This window comes from Chiloscyllium plagiosum, chromosome 11 (assembly GCF_004010195.1).
Source record: "Chiloscyllium plagiosum isolate BGI_BamShark_2017 chromosome 11, ASM401019v2, whole genome shotgun sequence".
NCBI classification, from domain to species: domain Eukaryota; kingdom Metazoa; phylum Chordata; class Chondrichthyes; order Orectolobiformes; family Hemiscylliidae; genus Chiloscyllium; species Chiloscyllium plagiosum.
Genome location: NC_057720.1, coordinates 89,536,010 through 89,561,009, shown reverse-complemented (window position 1 = coordinate 89,561,009; position 25,000 = coordinate 89,536,010).

The window sequence follows — 25,000 nt, the reverse complement described above, 5'->3', positions numbered from 1 at the left end:
GTCTCTTTTCCTCTTTTTTAGAGTGTTTTTTTCCTTTCAAAGTCCTAGAACAATATTATTAAACCATAATTACTGTTCCAAAAGTTCAAGGAAATCAACTTCAACACTGAAAATAGGTTAGCTCGCTGAGCTGGAAGGTTCATTTTCAGACGTTTCATCACCATACTAGGTAACATCTTCAGTGAGCCTCCGGATATTGAAAATATCTCAAAAAAGGAGCAGCTCTCATAGCTACAATTTTTTCTCATCCTCCATCTTGGATTACCCAGAATTGAAGCTGGGATCTTTCAAACAGATAGAGAAAACACCGCCTTCATCACATGACTTTTCCCAAACTCAAGTCCTTTTTCCAACAAGGAATGCTCATATTCATTCTGCATCCTGTATTGTGGTTAACATTCCCGAGGGTTTGAGATTGTCAAATATTTTAATTAAGAATTACCCCTTCGAATGAAATAGTGCTTTTTGATAGTTTACATGGAAGGAAATCTACTTGCATCAGTCTGATATATTTTGTTGTTCTCTCTTGAGAGAGATAATGGGTAAAATAATTAAATGGGTAAAATAATTTAACCTTGTGAAGCCATGTTTTCTAGCCTTTTGCTGCATTTTTAAGGTATAAAAATTAGCTTGAAGTTCAGAATATGCCAGTATTGGGTGTGAGACTGTCTCAATATAAATGTATAGTTTCAAAAGTTGAAGCAGATCAGTACTAAGATACAATAAATGCAGTATCTGTCAGCTTAGAGGCATGCTGCTTTGAACAAGCTTTTTTTTGGGATTCGGATGTTCCTTGTTTATACTTGTGATCACTTTTAGGTAGAACTATTTCTTTCATTTTTTACGGCTTTGTAGTGCGACAAACTACCAATATCTACTGAGCAGCAACACACGCCCAAAATGCTTGTGTCACCATCTTAATTGTGCACCGTAGCTATCAATCATGGAAACACCTTCCTGGCCTGAGGACACACAGAGTTCAGAAGTTTCCAACACTTCATTGCAAAGTTCTACTCTGATCTCTGTACGCAGCCCTCAGTTTAACTGGGAATGTGAAAAAGTGGTAAACTGACGAGTCAATTTCTAAATAATTGATTTGCATCTTTTTTGCAGCTCTTTTTGATTTCACTGAAATGAAACTTTTGTAGCCCTGGAGACAAAACAGAAATACAAAGCTGAGTTTACATGCTGTTTTGTCTTTGGTACTTAGCATGAATAATCCTCACATAGTGCAAATGAATCACCCATTTGTGACAAACAGAGGCAAAATATCATTCTTGTCCCTAACTCAGTTTGACAGCGTTCACATGTAAGAGATTACAGTCACAGTGAAATGCTAAATGGAATAGTAGTGTCTCACTGATGTTGCAATATTTCAAAGTTCAAACATTCCTTCTCATCACAGAATAAGGCTTTTGAATCTGTTTATTGAACTGGTCGTTCTGAGCAACTACAGAATGATCAAATTTGTTTGTGAACCTTTCTAATTTATTATGGCATTTATGTTGCTTGTGTCAGAAAGATTACCAATGTCAGTTTCTGCATTTGCATTTAAAGGACTGAGGGCAAATTAAATATCTGCACATAACAACGTTCAGTCTGTATCGAGTAATGACGTGGATGTGCCAGTGTTGGACTGGTGTAGACAAAGTTAAAAATCATACAACACCAGATTATAGTCCAACAGGTTTATTAGCTTTTCAGAGCTAAAGCTAGTACTTCCAACTAAGCTTGTTGGACTATAACCTGGTGTTGTGTGATTTTTAACTTTGTATAGAGTGAGGTCAGCACAGTCTCTGAACTATAGATCTGCTCTCTCATCAGGGAGAAATGACTGGTGGTGGTTTAACCAAAGGATCCCCACACCTCAAATGAGGGGCGAGGTTGAGAAGGAGAGTTCTTCATGGTAACTTTAGTTAGTTTGAGAATTGAACTCATGCTGTTGGCATCACTCTACACTACAAACCAACTATCTAGCCAACCAATCCCTGTATTGAGGTAAGGCACCATAGTAAGTTTTCTCAGCCCCAAGACTGTCTTGAGATAGAATCGCATTACTAACTGAGACATTGGGGGGATTGCAGCTTCACTGACGTTGATCCCCGAGTCTATTGTTTGGGGAACTGGTGGGAGCTCCCTGCCATTTCTGTCTGGGAGGCTCAACCAAATTGAAGGGTTATTAGAGATTTAACTGTATAGTTAGATATCCCACAAGACCCCTGGAGGATTTTAATCCTGTCCTTGAGATCTGTTAACCAAACAGTTGCTGCAGCATTGTATCATTGGCAGCATACTTGGAATCCTCAGTGTAGACAGGTGAGTGGGATAGGATGGAGGTCACAAGGAATGGTTCATGGGAGAGAGGGAGAGAAAGAGAGAGAGAGAGAGAGAGATAGAGAGAGAGAGAACAATGCCAGATGGCATTCCCTTCCCAATGATGGGCACCTCGAGAGGATGAACACATCGGCAGGAGGCAGGGATAACCCATGCAAGTCTTATTAAATCCCTGGACTACCATTAAATCCAACAGGCTCAGAGAGCATTGCCTTTAAGTGCTCATTATATTTGACATCTTGCTACTGACAGGCAGGAGTTCCACATTCAGGGTTTTATCACTTCCTATCAAATTGGCACAGTTTCCCTGATTCCAGGAACTAAAGACAGGCATTCTCCCCTGATTCTCACAGTCCATCTCAGCACCAGGCACTATCCTTTGTATTGCATTAATTTCAGACCAACGTCCCAGCTATGACAGGAATAGACGCTGAGGTTGCTCTCAGACTTTAGAGATTGCAGCTTCCAGGCTGGCATTAATCAGACTCTGCACACTACTGACACTGAAGCAGAGAGTGTTCCCTGTAAATAGCAGGAGTATTTGTGTGGACTAACGCTCAAATAATTGGCAACCATCAAAGATGGTTAACCAGATGTAATGATGAGGGATCTAGATGTTGATGTCTTTGGTCCTATTGTATGTTCTCAGGATTTTGAATGACACATTGATGGTTGACTTTGAACCAGAAGAGGTGGGGTGGGGGGAGCAAAACCATTACTATGCACCGAATAAGTAAGTGTGATTCATAGAATGATATTAATTTGAGGGTTAGCACAGGAGAAATGTGGCATTTTGGAGAATGCTAAAGTCTGCAATTACGTGAATATATGTATTGAGGAATTGTCCTTTTCTATCTTAAAGTAATTGGAGTAGGGTAGAGAATGAACCACCATCCAGCCATGTCGTCACTTACATTGCAGCCACAGTATATTCTTACCCTGTCACCTTCTGAAGTCAAGCAACATCACACAAGAGCACAGGAGAGATAAATAATCAGGACAAGTGTCGGCTAGCATACCAAAAACCTTACTCAACCCTCTTGATGAGTGATGACACTCTTGGTGATGGGAGCTAAGATTTCAATCATTTCAACTATAGACTTATGAGCGAAGCTAAAACTCATGGACTAATAGGAACACTGAGCAATTAAAAAATTGGCAGAGACACAGAAAACAAAGAGAGTGGTGAAGAGCTATTTTTTTCAGATTGGAGGTAGATTTATAGCAGAGCTGTACGCCTCCTGTCAATGGCCACACAGAGTTCATAGAATCTCTATAGTGTGTCAACAGGCCATTCAATCCACCGGTCCACACCAACCCTCTGAAGAGTATCCCACCCAGAGCTATTCCGCTACCCTATTAATCTACATTTCCCTTCATTAATGCACCGAGCCTACACATCCCTGAACACTATGGGTAATTTAGCATGGCCCACCCACCTAACCTGCACATCTTTGGACCGTGGGAGGAAACCGGAGCACCCGGAGGAAACTCAAACAGACACAGGCAGAATGTCACCCGAGGCTGGAATAGAACATGAGTCCCTGGCGCTGTGAGCCAGCAGTGCTAACCACTGAGCCAACATGCCACCACATCTGCAAACTTTACTAGTTTTACCTGACAAAGTTCTAAGCACCTCACTTTGGAACAAAGCAAGGTTTCTCCCACCCTCATGAGCTTTTATGGGATGAGTGAATTCTTTAGTCTTCCTAAGGGAACGTGTTTTTTTAAATGATCTGTCTTTAAATTTAAGATGATATAATTTGTTTTTGAAACCCCACTTGACCTACCTTATCAAATCCTTTAAACACCATTGATACCTCAATTGGTTACCACTTGCTGTTAGAACCTCTGTTCCTCTTAACTTGTACAAGTTTTATACAATTAAGTTGATTCCAGGAGAAAGGATGAAATCATGCCGTTTGAAACTGAGTGTGGATTCAGCCTGTTCTGAAGGAGAAGTTGTATATGTAACACAATTCCAGTTGCACATTAGATACCGACATCTTATTAAAACCTTGGATAAAGTTGGCTGCTCACCACAAATCGTTATGATCTACTATGCAGTCCCTGAATTAAATTCAGGATTAAAATATACCAAGGCCTAAGCCCCAGGCCCATCTCTAGCAGCACCTGGCAACACAACTCTGAGGTAGAACATTCATTAGGCTCAAACATCTAAGCTAGACCTGATATGTGGCAAATAGCATTCACGCCACACAATAATCAACAATAGTTTGCACATTCTCCTTGTGTCTGTGTGGGTTTCCTCCGGGTGCTCTGGTTTCCTCCCACAATCCAAAGATGTGCAGGTCCGGTGAATTGGCCGTGCTAAATTGCCCGTAGTGTTAGGTGCATTAGTCAGGGGTAAATATAGGGTAGGGGAATGGGTCTGGGTGGGTTACTCTTTGGAGGGTCAGTGTGGACTTGTTGGGCCTCAGGGCCTGTTTCCACACTGTAGGGATTCTAATATAAAAACACCTTTTGATATTCAGTTGCATTACCATCACTGAATCCCAGATTATCAACATTCTGGGGATAATCATTGACAAGACATTGAACTGGACCAGCCATATAAATACTGTGACTGCAAGACCAGATCAATTTTGTGGTGAGTAATTCACCACCCACTTTGTCAACATCTGTCCACAATTGACATTGCAGAAGCCCAGAGTGTGATGGAATACTCTCACCTGTCTGGATAAGTGCAGTTCCAACAAAACAAAAGAAGGTTAACACCATCAGGAACAAAATGCCCACTTGATTGTGCCCACGATCTGCCACCATCCACATACACTCACTTTACCACCAATACACAATGGCAGCAGTGCATGCCATGTGCAAGACGCTCCACAATAATTCACCCATCAACATCTTCCAAACCTGTGACCCCTATCACCTAGAAGGACAGGCCAAATGGGAGTATCATAACCTGCAACCTTTTCTCCAAGCCACATACTATCCTGGCTTGGGGCTATACACTGTTCCTTCACTGTTGCTGGGTCAAAATCTTGGAAATCCTTTCCTAACAATACTTGAGTGTACCTACACCCCAAGGTCGGCAGAGGTTCATGAAAGCACACACTACTATCTTTTCAAGGGCAGTTGAGGATGGACATAGGCTACTGGCTTAACCAGTGACACATCCCAATGATGAATACAAAGACTGAGATAAATAGTAATAAATAATAGAAACCCAGTGAATCTCTTCCTGCTGCTGCTGCTGCTGGTTTTGAATTGTTTCCAATGGATTTAATCATCCGTACCAACCATCAGAAGTGGCAGATGGGGCCTCAGTTTTACCTCAAATGTCAGCCACACAGATTGAACCCACAGTTTCATCCATGTAACAGAATGAAATCGAATGGAGAGAAATCTAGGGGAAAAGCTGGAAGTAATTGTTCATTGTGGAAGAGCATATGAAGCCGGATAACCATGGAGCCTGAAAACTGTCTTTTGACTTACAATGTAAATAAGGACTGTTAGTACACAGATAACATCGTGTCATCCTCGTTCCAATTTAATCCAAACGTAATTTTCTATGGAAACATTTTCTCTGAGATATTTGATTTACCTGTTCAGGCTTAGCAATTCAGTGGCAATTACTGTTTAACAGGAATGGGTCAAGATAAGAGTTTACCTTCTTTTGGTCTAAATATGCTGAATCATCACGTTGGCAAACACCATGTAGCATCATAGAATCACAGAATCTCTACAGCGTGGAAACAGGCCATTGGGAATGGGTCTGAGCGGGTTACTCTTTCGAGGGGCAGTGTGGACTTGTTGGGCCTCAGGGCCTGTTTCCATACTGTAGGGAATCTAATCTAAAAATACCTTTTGATATTCAGTTGCATTACCGTCACTGAATCCCAGATTATCAACACATCCCTGGACACTACGGGCAATTTAGCATGGCCAATCCCCCTAACCTGCACACATTTGGACCATGGGAGGAAACCAGAGCACCCAGAGAAAAGGCACATAGACAGAGGGAGAACATGCAAACTCCACACAGACAGTTGCCTAAGGATGGGATCAAACCCAGGTCCCTGGCACTGGGAGATAGGCACGGTGGCACAGTGGTTAGCACTGCTGCCTCACAGCACCAGAGACCCGGGTTCAATTCCCGCCTCAGGCGACTGACTGTGTGGAGTTTGCACATTCTCCCCGTGTCTGCGTGGGTTTCCTCCGGGTGCTCCGGTTTCCTCCCACAGTCCAAAGATGTGTAGGTTAGGTGAATTGGCCATGCTAAATTGCCCATAGTGTTAGGTAAGGGGTAAATGTAGGGGTGGGTTGCGCTTCGGCGGGGCGGTGTGGACTTGTTGGGCCGAAGGGCCTGTTTCCACACTGTAAGTAATCTAATCTAATCTAATCTAATAGTTGCGCTAAACACCGAGCCACCATGTCTATGAGTATCACATGATATAATCAACAATAAAACCTTATTTGCATTTAAGATGAGGAACAAGATTAGCATAAAGGACAGTGGATATGAAGAATGACGAACGGGAAGGAATAAATTATCTGAGAAAATCATGACAGAATCCATTGGTTAGTGGGAGAACCCATGAGAAAGTACCAAGAAAATGAATTGCGGGAGTACTAGATTGCAGAAAGTACAACAGACAATTGAAACATTCCCACTGGTGCACAGGTTCCTCAGATCAAAGCTTAATTAATAAATTCAACCACTAATTTCATCATTTATTAATTGCAGAAAGGAATTTATTGATTTAATGCATTCTCAGAGTTCAATGCATTCAAACATTAATTTATTTAATTAATTGTCAGCATTTTAGTTATTCATGAAGTTCAGTCAGTAAGTTATTTAATCAAGTCAGTATTTTAATGATTCATTAAAATGCCACACTCAGGCTCACAGAATTGTTGGCTCGAAATTGGTGCTGGACGTGAGAGTGTCCACTCTTTGAATTGCAATGCAACTCATCAGCTGTCCACCAAGTTATTCACTCTGAACTGTAGCCTGGAAACCCATGTAAGGTTAGAATTGCTGAGTAAGTTTCCGTTAATAACAAGATTAGCTACTCCAAGAACCTAACCTTACCTCAGAGGAAGGTAGCATCTCACAAGAGTCATGTGTTGATGATCAAAGAAAGTTTGATAAGGAAAACCTGATTTTTTTTTGGCCATGTAGGAATATTATTATAAACTTACCCAAGTATTTAGGGAAATAGCCTAATTACTAGCTCGAATTTAGGATGGATGTAACCATGGAAACATACCAAGAGTATTAAACTTTCTCTTTCGTTGCCAATCTAAAGCAAATTAGGACATATCAGATCATTATTCTGAAGGCAGGCTCCTTTCTCCCACAAGCTGCCTTACCCCAATTCCCAGAAATGCCTACAACAGTGACTTTTCTTTATAGTGTCATAGAATCATACAACAATGAAACAGACCCTTCAGTTCAGGCAGTCTATGCCGACCATGATCCCAAACCAAACTAGCCCGACCTGTCTGCTCCTGGCCCATATCCCTCCATACCTTTCCTATTCATGTACTTACCAAACATCTTTTAACTGCTATAACTGTACCTGCATCGATCAGTTAATTGGGAAGTTCATTCCACATGTGAACTGCTCTCTGTATTAAAAAATTGCCCTTCATGTCTTTTTTAAATCTTTCCCCTCTCACCTTAAAATATGCTCCTGGTCTTGAAATTCCCCATCCTGTGGAAAATACATCTACCATTAACCCTATCCATATGCACCATGATTTTATAAGCCTCTATTGAGCATCTTATGCTCCATTGAAAAAGGTCCCAACCTATCCAGTCCTCCTTTACAACTCAAATCTTCCATATCCGCCAGCATTCTGGTAAATCTATTCTCTTTGTGTTTTCTCCTAGCTGTCATTATGCTGCCATTGGTTTAATTGCCATGTTCAAAGTCACAACTTCTCCTGTTCTTTGCCTGCAGCAGACAAACAGCTCAGATTTGTTTCCATCACAATATCAAAAGTCAAGACCTTTACTCTTTCAGTTTTCTATTGTTTTTTTTCTCAGCAATGGACAAAATCCATGATTTGTGTGAACCTAGCCTTTCCATTAGTCATGGAACAAGAAGGAGAGTTCAAAGGATCATGGGTCCTAGAAGTTTTGAAACGAGACAGGGTGGCCTGAGGTCAAAGATGAGAGAAGGATCTCCTTTTAGATGACAAGCTGTTACTTGTATCTCCTTTATATGTTTAGAGATCAGCCAATTGCTCAAAACACTGTTGACATTTTCATCACATATAGACACAGTAGGTGGATACTTTAATGTGGTAAAATATGATGAGTGGACTGCTATTTGGATCAATACCAGGATGTTAACTATTTACAGTTTATGTGGATGACTTGGAAGTGGAGAACCAATGTGTGTTTCCTAAATTTGATGACAACACAAAGATAAATAGGGAAGGGATCTGTGAAGGTTCCATAAGTATCTGCGAAGAGATATGCACAGGTTACATGAATGGACAAAAATAATTGGTGAATGCAGAATAATGCTGGAACATGTGAACTTATCCACTTTGGATGGAAAGTTTTCAGGAGCAGCATGATGTTTTTCAAGTGGACAGAAATTGCAGAGCTCTGAGGTACAGAGGGTATACCAGGTAGGAATCGCAAAAGGTTGGAATGCTGATTAGGTTAGATTAGATTACGTTACAGTGTGGAAACAGGCCCTTCGGCCCAACAAGTCCACACCGACCCGCCGAAGCGCAACCCACCCATACTCATACATTTACCCCTTACCTAACACTAGGGGCAATTTTAGCATGGCCAATTCACCTACCCTGCACATTTTTTTTGGAATGTGGGAGGAAACCGGAGCACCCGGAGGAAACCCACGCAGACACGGGGAGAATGTGCAAACTCCACACAGTCAGTCACCTGAGGCAGGAATTGAACCCGGGTCTCTGGCGCTGTGAGGCAGCAGTGCTAACCACTGTGCCACCGTGCCGCCCACAAACAAGATATAACAAGTGATTAGGAAGGCTGATTAGTCAAATGATTAGTAAAGTTGTTATTTATTGTAAGTGGAATGGCATGTAAAAGTAGCGATGTAAATAATATTGGAAAGCCCACATTTGGAGTACTGCCTAGTTTTGGTCTTCTTGTTCAAAAAAGAATATAAATGCATTAGAGAAGTGCAGACAAAGTTCACTCAATCGTTGCCTGGGATGAGGGGAGTGACCTTATAAGGATAGGTTAAACAGACTGAGCGTGTATCCATTGGAGTGTAGGAAAATGTGAAGTGATCTTATTGAATTATCAAAACTGACTTTGACCGTGTGGATGCTGCAAGGAATATTTTCCCTTTAGGAAGAAAATGGAACCAGGGGACACTGTTTGAAAATAAGCGATTGCCAATTTAAGAGGGAGATGGGGAGTGTTTTACTTCTCTCAGAAGGTCACGAGTCCTTGGAGCTGTCTTCTCCAGATAACAATGGCAGAGATGTATCGATTTGTAATTAACAAATGAGTCAAAGGGGATTGAAAAAAGGCAGGCAAGCAGAGTCGAGGCCACAGTCAGATTAGCCACGATCTTATTGAATGGCAGAGCAATTTCAAAGGGGCGGAATGGCCTGTTCCTGATTCTAATTCATATGTTCATATATTTGTATATCCACAGCATATTTGATACAACTTATTGAAGTGTTAACTCTGTTTCTTTCTCTGCAGAGTTAAAAATCACACAACACCAGGTTATAGTTCAACAGGCTTGTTTGGAAGTATTAGCTTTTGGAGCGCTGCTCCTTCATCAGGTAGCTGTGGAGCAGGATCATAGGACACAGAATTTATAGCAAAAGATCACAGTGTCAGGCAACTGATATGATATATTGAACAGCAAACTTAGATTGCTGTTCGATTTATCATATGAGTTGCATGTCACTGTGATCTTTTGCTATAAATTCTATGAATTATGATCATGCTCCACAACCACTTGATGAAGGAGCAGCACTCTGAAAGCTCGTGCTTCCAAATAAACCTGTTGGTCTATAACCTGGTGCTGTGTGATTTTTAACGTTATCCTTCCCAGTCCAACACAGCACGTCCACATAATTTCTCCACCAATGCTGACTTACATGTTGGATAGTTCCAGCATTATCAATTTCATTTTTGACTGTTTCTGTGTCTCTGGTATGATGTCTACATCAGAATAACCATCAGCTTGTTTTCTCCACATGGTTCAGAGTACCGCTGTTTCTACCAATCCATTGGACACTCACCATTTACTTCTTCCGCCCTACATTTTGTAGGATTGAGCAAAAATCCCAAATGTTCAAAACACTGGACAAAACCCTGGACTTTTCCAATATCTAAAATACTAGACAAAACCCTGGACTTCTCAAAACCTAGAAAGGATAAAGGGGACAGACGGACTGGACTCTGTGGAGAATACACAAGCACAAATCACAGAAGGGAGATGGCTGTCTGGAGCAGTGGTTCAGCCTGGAATTCCAATTCACACCTCCTCTGTAAAAGATCAAGCAACCAAAACCAATAGACTCAAGATTGCAACAGTGGGCTACCCAGCAGAGAAAGGTTGAGGCCTACAGAGATATCGGACATTCAACTGCAATTGAAATCCACTCACGCGTACACATCTAACGATCGGAAAACCAATTAACTTCAGAAGGAAACACCAGAAACACAATGAATATTGCAGATTTGGCATGAAGATGCAGGGCCCACAATCAGTATAACTGCTCACCCTGATTTCACCTGAGAGAACAATCTGAGAGGTTCCCAAACGAGAGCCACCAGACGCTGGCCTGTTCTAAACACAGAGAACTGACAGCAACCGAGCCAAAGAGTAATACCCCTACAAAACAACCAACTCGATCGACGCCACAAGTCCCCAGACCCATCCTGAAGTGAAAACTGGGCCTGCAAAACCAGTAGACAATACAGGAAACCAGGCACTTGCCAGATAGATCCAATAAGAACCATACCGCATCTGCGGACTCAACTCAAACTGACAAACCTATGCGGTCTGAATTCTTCATCCAGGCTCTGGGTACGTCAAGCGGGAACAGCCAGGCGTATTTCAAAACTGCATTTTCCTCAGTACTGAACCAAAACTCCCAAGACCCGAAAGTTCCGACCTAGTTAGCTGGAAGGGGAAGGCATGTGGTGACAGTCCAGGGTAGAAGTTCTGATTAAAGACTCTGTTATTAAAATTCTTGTTTTCTGTGTATGCGTGTAGGGTAAGCTCTAATTATGTTAATCTAGTTAATAGTTTATTTAATAGTACTACTGTTCACTGTACAATTAATTGTGTCAATTTCCTTGCTTATTGCATTCACCTATTTTACTTGTATTATACTTACCTTTTGTGTGTTAAATAAATGCAGAGATTCTTTTGCCCTGAAACTCCTCTTCATTTCACATTTTCAAAATACATCCAGCCTCAAGAATGCAGGATCTAGGAGTGATTCGAATTACTTAAAAATCAAGAAACAACTGACTACAAACCAGAACCCTACAGTTTCCCATTAATCACTGCTGAAATTTCATTTTGTTAATTCAAGGTTTGCCATGTAAGACCTTGGAATAACATGATTTTCTTTCAAAAGAGCAACCTGCTGCAGTTATATACCTGCAAATTGCTTGGAAAACTGAAATAAAAGCAGAAAGTATTGGAAATTGTACTTTCAGCAGGCCAGGCTGCTTTTGTAAAGAGAAAATGCATCCAATCAATGACCTTTCACAGAATGGGAAGATGTTTGAGAATTAACCGTTTATAACCAAGTAGAGAGTGAAGAGAAAGTGAGGTGAGAGCGGGGAAAAAAGAACAAAGGTGATGTGATCCTGGTGAGGATATGCCAAGTTATATGGCGAAAGAAGTGATAACGAGACAAAGGAACAACAGATGGAGCCAGAGAATGTGCATGTGTGTGTGCGTGAGAGAGAGAGAGGGAGAGAAGATGATCCAATCGACCTGAGGGAAACAGGCCTGAAGCAAATTGGCATAGGAGCAGGAAAATCAACGTTTCGGGAAAAAGCCCTTCATCAGGAATGGAATCATTCCTGATAAAGGGCTTTTGCCCAGAACGTCGATTTTCCTGCTCCTCGGATGCTGCCTGACCAGCTGTGCTTTTCCAGCACCACTCTAATCTAGACTCTGGTTTCCAGCATCTGCAGTCCTCACTTTTGCCCTGAAGCAAATAGGCAGCCATTTTCTCAATATGCATGATCATCAAGAGTTCAAAAACTTTTTGGAGATTAATTTTCTAATCTGACTCCCTGTTGCTTCATGTTGAATTGAAAATTTTGGTAACATTTTCAAAGTCAATGGGAAGTAAATTTGTGGCAATGAAAAGCTAACTACAGGCTCATTACAAGCTCATTTTGCTCCCCTCAAGCTATACTGAAAGTGCCATTGTAAAATAGCAGCCAGGGACACGCTAACAGACTGGACTAGTCTTCAGGTTCTTTACTCACCCATCAAAGTACTCACTGACTCTGACCCTACCTGGATGCTTGTGGCATCTCTACCTTACATTAATGCATCTTACCTTTTTCTGCTTCACCCTCTCATCCTAGGATACTTGTTTCATGGTGCTGCTGCATTGTGATGCTATTTAGCACAAACACAAAGCCAAGGTGGTCAGAGTTATAAGGCATGAGGAGCCACATGTCAAGAAACACACCAGCCATCTTGACTCTTTCTGCCCTATTGTGGGCTGTTTTCTTTTCTGGGCGAGTAAGAGGCAGGAACCGAGGGAGATGGAAGTGGGTGGCACGTTCCATGCTTTCTCTGTGGATGGGAGGTGGGCTGAGTGAGTGGGTAGGCTGCACAGAAAGGCATATAGGGTTAGTAGTGTCGGGGTTTGAGCTGGTGACAACAAGTGAGGGAAGACGTTATTGGTGACGACAAGTGAGGGAAGATGTTGTTGGTAAGACTGAGAGTGTTAGAGCATGGTCCTTGGTGGGATGTGAGCACATGTCAAATGTAGAGTGAGTGTGAGGCATTGAAGAGAAGATGGTGGCACATACCTTGGCAGAGTGGAGATGATCATCAACCTCCTTCTTACACTGCTGTGCATTCCATTATCTTCTTCAGCAGCTCCTGGGTTTTCCAGCAGCCCCATGTGATGATCTAGTCCCAGCATGGAGGTCTCATCATGGTGTGAAGATTGAGTCTTTGCTTCGGAGACAGCTTCTGGGTCTTCCAACGGCCCAGCGTTGTCATGGGGTGGCAGTCTCGGCCCAGCCCTGTGTGGAGGTCTCAGCCTGGTTTTGCAGCTTACTCCGAACCCAGGATCTGTTAATTGAACTGTCATGAACTTCTACGTTTTTACCCTTCTTATTTATGACTCCTGGCATTAATTTAGGTGCCATGGTATGGCAACTTCTGAAACTTTTCACTGTGTCTTTTTTTTGCAAAAATGCACATGACAATAAATTGCTATTCTATTCTATTCCATTCCTCCAGATGGATGAGACCGCATTGATCTGGGCCCAGCAGGACTTCCTCCACCCTGCCTGCAGACAGAGTGCCAATGTCCCCCCACCCCAATCTCTTCCATGGCAAATGCTAGGAACCATACACAGCAGCATCGGACTGACATTGCCTATTGGGGGGGGGGTACAGCAGACTTTTAAACTTGGCACCAACACCTGAGATGCTGGTCATTTCTGGGATTTCCTGGCCGTGGTGAGTTGTTTCAGGAATGAAGGGATGTGAAGGATGTCATAGAGACGAGTTAATGAGGTGCGTTTGGTAAGATCAGGTGGGAGATCTCACTAGGCCTCACAGTGAAAAGCTCTCTAAAATGTACGACACATCTAACATTTAAGCAAAAGGAAAATAAGGTTCAACCCGATGTTCCAAGTTAATAATCTTTCTTCAGGCCTCCGGGGCATTGGAAATTAAGATGGTGAATTTGGCCTGTACCAGGAGAGCAAAGTGAGCATGCAATGAGTCAACAGTTAGCTTTTCACTGCCATAAATTTATTTCTCATTGACTTTGAAAACGTTAACAAAATTTTCAGTTCAACATGAAGCAACAGAGAGTGAGATTAGAGAGTGAGTCTTTTCACAAAAGCAGCCTGACCTGCTGAAAGTACTATTTTCAAAACTTTCTACTTTTATTTCAGATTTCCAAGCAATTTGCACTTACATATATGTGGCATTTTGTTTTTTATTTTAAAAAAGGCATCCAAGGTTTTATGTGCCAAACTCTGAAGTGCCCTGACGTGTATCTCTGGTTGTATTTCCAGGCTCTAACAGTCCAGAGGTGGGAGGTCTAAGGTCCTACCTTTACCTCAGTTTGAAATTTTGAACTCAAACTCACAACAATTTTTTCTTGAAGCTGTTGGGGCACGTGTTGGAGTGGGAGGGGTTGCAAATGTAACCACTTTCAATTAAACATTCCAAATTATTGCATTGCACTGGTTCCCACTTAACAAGGTCAACTGTTCCTTCTATACCCACAATAATACACGGCAGCTTATATAATTTCAGCCAAGCAAATTTGTACCAAATCTCCTTTCCTGAGGAATCAATAACTAATTTAAAATGCTTCTCATTGCTCAGCAGTGCTGGCTGATGACGTGAGCGAATAAAAGCATTAACCATGTGCATTTTTTATGCCTGAAAACATTAAACCAGCCATTCTAATCTTTATTTTGGACATTTAAGGAAAAGTGCAATGACATCTTGAGTTCCAGATGGATGCAGAGCAGACAAATCTTGCCACAGTAGGCACCTCATTGCAAATTACATCCATTGATTTCCATTATTTCTTGGCCAGACTAACTTTTGATTACTAGTAAGAAGGAACAATGCATTGAAATGAGTTTGTTCTGTTCTTGACAGTTTATGAGCTGACAGGTTAATCTGTGAGAGAAAGATGATAACTATACTTGCTCTGAACGTTAAGCATAGGGAAAAAAAAACTGCAGATGCTGTAAATCAGAAACAAAAACAGAAATCGCTGGAAGAGCTCAGCAGGTCACTTGACCTGAAACGTTAGCTCAGATTTCTCTCCACAGATGCTGCCAGACCTGCTGAGATTAACCTTAAGTTTTTTTTTGATTCTTTGAAGTGTTTTTTTTAAAGATGGTAAATATGTAAGTAATGTGATCCAGTGGAATAAGCACAGGCTGTCTGTGAGAGGGGAGGCAGACATATAGCAGTCCTATGGTTGTGCTTCATGTTTGGGGCACTGTGGCTGACATATGGTCAAGGGACTTACTTCAAAGTATGAGGCTAGCTGGTGGATAGGTTCATCACTGTGTAGAATAGCACTTTACAAAAATGACTCTACTTCAGAAGCGCTTCTTTGGTTCTCCATAATTTCTGCACTCATTTGGCATCCTGAGTTAAAAAGCGTGAGGATTGAACAAAGAGTCCAAATATAATTCACTGGAGTTCCACCTAATGTTTATAACCCCTTCTCAACCTCTGGGTGTTTCTCATTACAAACTTCACTCACTCAGTGTCATCAGTCAACGGGAATACTTGGAAGCCCTTTACTCTGGTATTGGGAGTGGCTCGGTGGCATTGCTCTTACCTCTAAGTCAGATGGCCATAGATTTAAATCCCCTGCAGGTCAGCACCAAATCCTGAGGTGAACCAAGGGAGTGCTACACTGTCAGGGGAGCTTTGTTTTTCATTGAGTTGTCAAAGTTGATGCTCCATTTACCTGCTCAGTGAATGTAAAAGATATCAAAGAATTGCGAGGAATTATGCCCAGTGTCCTAGTGACTATTATCCCTTCAGCAACATCATAAAAACAGACAAGTGTATTCCTATTTTGGGAAGTTTTTAACATGTACACTGACTGCCTTGGCTGCAACATTACTGCTGTGAGCTTCAACATGGAATTCATTGGTTGTTAATTGTTTTAGAATATCTAATGATCATGAAAGCTGCTATGTAAATGTAACATTTTTTGCCAGGGTGATGTATTGTGGTCAGTGCATTGAGTACAGCAGTTGGGAGGTCACGTTGTGGCTGTACAGGACTTTGATTAGGCCACTTTTGGAATACTGCATTCATTTCTGGTTGCCCTGCTATAGGAAGGGATGTTGTGAAACTTGAAAGGTTTCAGAAAAGATTTACATGGATGTTGCCAGGGTTTGAGCTATATGGAGAGGCTGAATAGACTGATGCTGTTTTCCCTGGAGCGTCGGAGGCTGAGGAGTGACCTTATGGAGGTTTATAAAATCATGAGGAGCATGGATAGGTCTTTTCCGTGGTGTGGGGTGTCCAAAACTAGATGGCATAGGTTTAAGGTGAGAAGGGAATAATTTAAAAGGGAAATAAAGGGGCAACCTTTTCCCACAGAGGGTGGTGTGTGCATAAAATGAGCTGCCAGAGGAAGTGGTGGAGGCTGGTACAATTACAGCATTGAAAAGTCATCCAGATGGATATTTGAATAGGAAGGATTTAGAGGGATATGGGCTAAATGAGACTAGATTAATTTAGAGATATGTGGTCAGCATGGACATTTTGGACCGAAGGGTCTGTTTCTGTGCTGGGCATCTCTATGACTCTACATGTAGTTTATGTTTATTAAGATGAGGAGGTTACTCCCCAGCTATCTGGGAGCATAGGAACAGCAAAATCTCATTTAGTCTCTCCAACTGTTCTGTCATTCCATAAAACATATCTTTAGTTCAATCAACCTTTATCCTGTGTCGTTTAATATGAAAGGTTCATTTTGGTTAAATGAGAAAGGGTTTCTCACTCTGCATCACTGCTGTTTACTCCACAATGGTAGCATTAGGTTGGTATTCAGGAAGCTAAGGGTTACAGTGTTCCCCTGTTGAGTTGCTATGAAGGGCTGAAGGTTGAAGGTTAATAACTGTATTAGCAAAATATTTACTTCGAGCATTTTGCTTCAGGCAGTGGGGTTCTGTGTCACATCATTCTGCTGCTGCATGCTATTTTGCCCAGCTTGTAATGGTTCTGTAATAGAAGCATACCCATGTGATTGTGATCATTTCAATCCAATAAGGCAGCGGGCAGAAATTTCCAGTTTATGTCCGACATCTGTGGCTAGTGTGACCTCAGGTATCATTAGCAAGAGTCACGATTCACTGCCAAGATTTCATGAGGTGCTTGAATCTTACCTGACCAGTACTTTAGCTGAAGATTGTGTCACAGTAGAAAAAAAATGTACGTGTTAAAAAAATGTGCTGTTGATATTTAGACAATCGTGACGAGATTGAAAAAAGGTCGAGTGAAACATTGCTTCACCTGGAAGGTGTGTTTGGAACCTTGGAGGAAGAGGCAAGTGGTACAATTTTTGCAATTGCATGGGAAAGTGCCATGGTGGGAGACGGCTGTGAGGAGGTTTTAAGAGTGATGGAAGAGTGGACCAGGGTGTCATGGAGAGAATAGAGCCTCTGAAAAACTGATAGTGGAGAGGAAGGGAAGGTGTTTCTGGTGGTGGCATGCTGCTGGAGGTGGTGTAACTGAAGTCTGAAGTCACCGTGGGCAGGATATTGATAGTAGACCGGATCTGTTTTCTCTATTATCATGACGTACTACAGACGGATCGGAAGTTCTCAGGGATTCTTGTCTCACCAGTTCTATTCGAGTCACACATTCTACAGCCACATCGACAAAAGTTTTGAACATCTCATTTACAACTTGGTGCTTAATACTTAGTGGAGCAGTGGTGGCAACAGGAGCTCAGCTGAAGTGAGAAACGGTTGAAGGATAGAAGGAAAGCTCCAAACCAGTACATGTTTGGCTTCTGAAGAATGGCATGTGGGTGCTACCAGCAGTAGCTTCCTCCTTAGTGATCTTCTTATTCCATCTCACACATGGTGGGGCGACACGGTGGCTCAGTGGTTAGCACTGCTGCCTCACAGCGCCAGGGACCCAAGTTCAATTCCCACCTTGGGCAACTGTCTGCGTGGCGTTTGCACATTCTCCCCGTGTCTGCGTGGGTTTCCTCCAGGTGCTCCGGTTTCCTCCCACAATCCAAAGATGTGCAGGTCAGGTGAATTGGCTGTAGTGGTAGGTGCATTAGTCAGGGGTGAATAGGGGAATGGGTCTGGGTGGGTTGCTCTTCAGAGGGTCGCTGTGGACTTGTTGGGGTGAAGGGCCTGTTTCCACACTGTAGGGAATCTAATCTAATCTAAATGCAAAACAATAACCCAAATAAGAGGCCTTCTGCTTATGTTGCCATTCAGATGTGTTTAGGGAAATTATAAGAGATCATTTTTAACAATTATAGAATCCCTACATTGTTGAAACAGGTCCTTCAGCCCAACAAGTCCACACCAACCCTCCAAAGAGTATTCCACCCAAAGCCATTCCCATACCGTATTACCCTACATTTTACCCCTGACTAATGCACTGAACCTCCACATCCCTAAATACTACGGGCAATTTAGCATGGCCAATTCACCTGACCTGCACATCTTTGGACTGTGGGAGGAAACCGTAGCACCCAGAGGAAACCCACGCAGACACGGGGGGAATGTGCAAACTCCACACAGACAGTCGCCCGAGGCGGGAATTGAACCTGGATCCCTGACACTGTGAGGCAGCAGTGTTAACCACTGAGCCACCGTGCCACCCATTTTCATCAAACATATGTGAGATTATTAGAACTATGGTATTCAGACTGTCAACTGACTGCTCTCCCTGCTGAGAATACATAGCTGGGTAGAGACAAAAGAAAACTGCAGATGCTGGAATTCAAAGTAGACAGGCAGGAGGCTGGAAGAACACAGCAAGCCAGACAACATCAGGAGGTGCAGAAGTTGACATTTTGGGTGTATTCCTTCTTCAGGATGAGAATACAGTGCACAGCTGGACACCTTACCAGAGGCATTGAAGTGGAGTTCCCCTGCAGTTATATTGTGGTAAAGCAAAGCTATCTCTCCCAACCAGGCCCTGTCAGATTTTCTAACTTGCAATAGGCGAGGAGTAGTATCATTTACCAACAACCAGCAGCACTCAGAAAGGAAGCCAGGCTTAGTTAGATCACATCAGCTCCATCCTTGTCTCAACACTCAGATTATAAACTCATCACAAACCAATTTGCGCAAAGAATAAATTCCATCCCCTTGCTGCAGCAGATGGTGAACATGGTGAGAGGTGGTAGGCGTGGACAATTAATACAGAGGGAAAACAAAGAAGGGATAGAGACAGAGGCCTGTCAGTACAGACAGATGGTATTTCCTACCTGCACAGAGACTGTAGAAACATAAATGGCAGAGGCTACCGAGGATTCCGAAGTGTCATAAAACAGTAGGATGTGTTCTGCTGCTAATGGCCGTGTTCTATTTTTGTTTGATAGCCTGCTGTATTATTGTAACATAGCGTATTGTGAAAAATACAGAAAAGAAACCATTTTCTTTGCCTATATATAGATATATACACACAAGCGAAACAAGTCAAATCTGAAATGTAAAATCCAACAGCAAAACGATGCTGAAAGAAATATGTAATTGCTGTCCATGGTTCAAGGATTCATACTAACCTTTGTTAAGTCATGATTGAATCTAAGTTGTTTCTCTTCAATTGCTTTTTCTTCTCTCCCCTGGGATGGCAGGGGTAGGACTATCTTCAAACTGAGACGACATTGTAGTGGTACCCTGGACAACACCGGCCCACGCTTGCCCACCAGGTTAAGGGCTAGCCTGAGCTAGGGTAACCTCTATCCTGGTCTCTGCACCCATTGGAGATCCCCACAAGCCTCTCCCTCACCTATCTGCACCAACCTGGTCCTAGTACGATACTGGAACTAACTCTTGTCTGAGCTCTTCAGGGGGCATTGTCTGTCACCCTGCTGGGACAAGAGCGTGTCGGCATTCTGACTGTCCGGAGGCTCTCTGAGGCAGAACATCCTCTCAGATCTGGGCTGAAAATCTGTCCCAAGCCAAAGAGTGGCCCAACAGGCATTAAAAATAATGTGGGGTGAGCTGTTGGCCTAACAGGTGTGAGATTCTCCCAGAATTTAACATCGGGGTCAGAGATCGCCAACAAAGATCCCTTGATAGGATCCTGTAACACATTGAGATCTATTCAGGTTTGTCCATGTCTAGTTGATTGAATTTGTAAATGCAATACGGTTATTATGCTCTTTTGTGTTGCTTTAATCATCGTTTTGACCATAATATCCAGGGAGTCTGAAGATAAGGGCTAATAGATTCAATCACATTAATTTGTGTCTATTTCAAATGATAACATTTGTTTGTCTCCATTCTTCATTGAGGGTAAAGTCAACACACATGGGTCCAATATCTTTGAATTAAACAAACGCATTTAACATCTTCATTCTAGCCGTGGATGGGGTCGTTAGGGCCGACTGCCTGCCCCTCTTCCGCGGTTACGTTAGAGCCCGGGTGTCCTTGGAGAAGGAGCACGCGGTGTCCACCAACACTCTGGAGTTGTTCAGGGAGAGGTGGGCGCCGCAGGGAGTGGAGTGCATCATTTCTCCCTCCAACTCTATTTTGATTTAGTCCCTACCCTCCCCCTTCACTGTTTTGATCACACAGCACTGCCCTTTGATGCGAAGGGCAGTGTTTGTCACTGGCCACCCAGGTGTTTTCCTATCTTCCTGGTGGTGGAAACTGAATAAAGATTCGTGCACTTTGTGTATTCCACTGTGTCTCATACCTGCACACACACCGCATGGGTGCTGGGGATAAAATAAACACTACCGCACTTAGGTGGTAGTGTGGGGAAATAAAAATAAATAAATAGGAAAACAATAACCTGTTTATTTATCTTCCTTGTTTAAAAAAAAAACAAAAAAAAAACAAAATTAAAATACCTCTTATCCATAAGAATGGATGGACTGACAGAATTGTGCATCATTTCTCCCTCCAATTCTATTTTGATTTAGTCCCTACCCTCCCCTTCACTGTTTTGATCACACAGCATTGCCCTTTGATGTGAAGGGCAGTGTTTGTCACTGGCCACCCGGGTGTTTTCCTATCTTCCTGGTGGTGGAAATTGAATAAAGATTCGTGCACTTTGTGTCTTTCACTGTGTCTCACACCTGCACACACACACCATGGGTGCTGGGGATAAAATAAAAAAAAGAGGAAAAAAATTTAAAAAATATATATATATATAAACAGGAGTGTCCCTACCCTCCAAAAAAAAATCTTCATTCTACTTCTCCTCTTGTGTTTAGCTGGCACGTGAGGTAGACAAAGCACACGGGCTATTGTCTATTTTCAAGAAAGAGGTCAATACCTTGAAGACAGAGGTTAAAGCTTGAGGTGTACCACTCCACACCACGCATGGCTGAGTGACAGATTCCCCATCTTTGCTAGCTGCTCAAGGCTTATTAGAAAGACTTGCAGGTTAACCTGTTTGTCTGTTACAAACTCCACCTCTGTGGTTATCAAGCCCTAAAGGGGGAATTAAAACTCTCCCAGAACTTCGGTATCAGAGGCTGGGGATATTACCCACTGTGCCTCAAGATCTTCCATTCTTGTCAAAATGTCTACTCTTTATGGTTCCAGCCATCATAGTTCAGCACTCTGTTGCTTTTGATTTCCATGTGGATAGAGACATACAGTTCAATCCCTCTTATCAGCAGAGACTTTAAAGCCAGACTTGCAACCATTTGTTTTATTAGTTAGTTGGGCAAGCAAATAAGTCTCAGAACAAGACTTTCTAAACCTTCCTTGGAATATTGCCACAAATCATTCAAACTGTTGCTGTTACAACGTGATTTTTTTTCCCTTTCCCCCCCACCCCCATCCCCACCTTGATTATGCTGCAACAAACATTTGCCACAGTGCTGAGGTATTTTCATAGAAGAGGCACTCATTAAAAAGAGAAGGTGCCTCATGTTTTATAAAAGTGTGGAGGCTTTGTTCAGTCTGCACAGAGCATCTGTCTCTGCAAACCTGTTGTCTCCTGCTGTGTGTACTTTGTTCTTCACAGAACTGAAGTGTCAGCCCATGCTGCACAACCCTGCCATGATACCATCCTGTCTGCAGAACCGTCCCTTTCATTTCCCTCTCCAACAGAAGGAAAATAAAGCCTTGTTGTTACCAGATTTGTATGGATGCTGGTTTCCAGCAATGTCAGCAATTCCCACTGCAGTAACAAACAGTACTAATAGCCATAATAATGACAATACTCAAAGCAGCAGCGGACAGCAAACTTTCACACTTAGAATCCATGCAACTTTGAGATGAAAAATTCAATTATCCCGAAAGTTGCAAATACTGAAAACCCTGCAACCAAACATACCGCCTTCTGAGATGCCTCTGAAGTTTGAGTACACCTTTGCTGTGAATGTGTTACATATTCTTCACTCTGCCTCAGGCGCAAGAAATTCTTTTTATAATTGAGTTAGTTCACACTGTTTATTTCCAGTTGCCTTCCTTTTTGTTAACAACATGAATCTGTAAATCTGGGCCAGAACAGGTTTTCCAGCTCGACCGTTACATGTGGAAATACAGGAATTCCTCAATCTTGGGTCATGGCCCCTGCATTCCCTTTTTTACAGTCAGTGACGGCTCACTTCCTCAAATCTTCTGCCCCTCAAAGCTTTGTTCTTCCCTTCTCAAGCAACTCCCACCACTCTGCTTCAACCCTCAAGAGGCCTTCGTTCACTTTATTTTGTCTAATCATGGCAACACAATCTGGTCTATCACTGGACAACCCTCTCGTGCTGTCCTTGGAGAAGATTTGGGAATATAGGAATAGGAATAAAAGTGGCTTGGAATGCAATGAATTTGGAATACTGAGGCTAGGGGGCCTAAGATATTTAGCATGTGGTGATGCAGAGCCAGGGCACTTAGTGAAGTTAGTATCAGATACTGTAGGTGGGACAGTGAGACAGATACATATCAGTGAAACGCAGCCTGTTCTATCATACAGTCATAGCGTCACACACCACAGAAACAGACCATGCCAAACATAATTCCAAACTAAACCAATCCCACCTGCCTGCTCCTGGCCCATCTCCCTCCAAACTTTTCCAATTCATGTACTTTTCCTTTAGATTAGATTCTCTACAATACGGAAACAGGTCCTTCAACCCAACAAGTCCACACCAACCCTCCAAAGAGTAACTCACCCAGACTCATTCCCCGACATTTACCCCTGACTAATGAACCTAACATTATGGACAATTTAACATGGCCAATTCACCTGAATTGCACAACTTTGGATTGTGGGAGGAAACCGGAGCAGTGGGAGGAAACCCATGCAGACATGAGGAGAATGTGCAAACTCCACACAGACAATCGCAGACAGAATTGGGAATCGAACCCAGGTCCCTAGTGCTGTGAGGCAGCAGTGCTAACCACTGAGCCACCATGCTGCCCCTACTGGTCATGTTGCGGCTATACAGGACATTGGTTAGACCACTGTTGGAATATTGCACGCAATTCTGGTCTCCTTCCTATCGGAAGGATGTTGAAAAACTTGAAAGGGTTCAGAAAAGATTTACAAGCATGTTGCCAGGGTTGGAGGATATGAGCTACAGGGAGAGGCTAAATAGGCTGGAGCGGTGGAGGCTGGGGGGTGACCTTATAGAGATTTATGAAATCATGAGGAGCATGGATAGGGTGAAAAGTCAAGGTCCTTTCCCCACAGTAGGGGAGTCCAGAACTAGAGGGCATAGGCTTAAGGTGAGAGGGGAAAGATTTAAAAGAGACCTAAAGGGCAACTATTTCTCACAGAGGGTGAATGGAATGAGCTGCCAGAGGAAGTGATGGAGGCTGGTACAATTGCAATTTTAAAAGGCATCTGGGTAGGTATATAAATAGGAAGGGTTTGGAGGGATATGGGGCGGGTGCTGGCAGGTGGGACTGGATTGGGTTGGGATATCTAGTTGGCATGGACGAGTTAGACCGAAGGGTCTGTTTCTGTGCTGTACATCTCCATGACTCTACTTATCCAAGTGTCTTTTAAAACTTTATAATTGTGCTGACATCCACTACTTCCTCAGGAAGTTCATTCCATGCGCAAAACGCCCTCCGAGTAACAAAAGTTGCCTGTCGTGTATTTATTTTTAAATCTCTCTCCCCTCACATTAAAAATGTGCCTTTAATCTTGAAATACCCAACCCTAGAAAAAAGATACTTATCATTAACCCTATTCATACCCCTCATAATCTAATAGAGCTCTACAAGGTCACCTCTCAATCTCCAATGCTCCAGTGAAAATAGTCCCAGCCTATCCAACCCAATCTCTTCACTGAGGCAATGTATGTGGCAAAAACTATCACACCGTTGTTGTGCACTCAACACAAAATCCTCAGAGTCAAAAAGTCTGTCACTGAAAAGCACAGTTGGTCAGGTAGCTTCCAAGGAGCAGGAGAGTCAATGTTTTGAGGCACAAACCCTTCCTGATGAAGATCTTATGCTCAAAACATCAACTCTCCTGCTTCTCAGATGTTGTTTGACCAGCTGTGCTTGTCCAGCACCAGACTTTTTGACTCTGATCTTCAGCATCTGCAGTCCCCATTGTCTCCGAAAAAAAAATCCTCAGGCCAACTTTGAGCTCACTGCACCACAATCTTCAATATCCCCTCACCTCCCCAATCAACCGCATCCACAATAATCCCACCTCAATACTTTTCTGATCATTGAAATATTCACAACATTGCAGGACTGGTGCGGGTACAGGCACTTGAGGTAGGAGTTTGATCACAAATACATTAGTTTATCCTTTATAAAAATGTATTTTATTTTTGTTGTGAAAGAAAC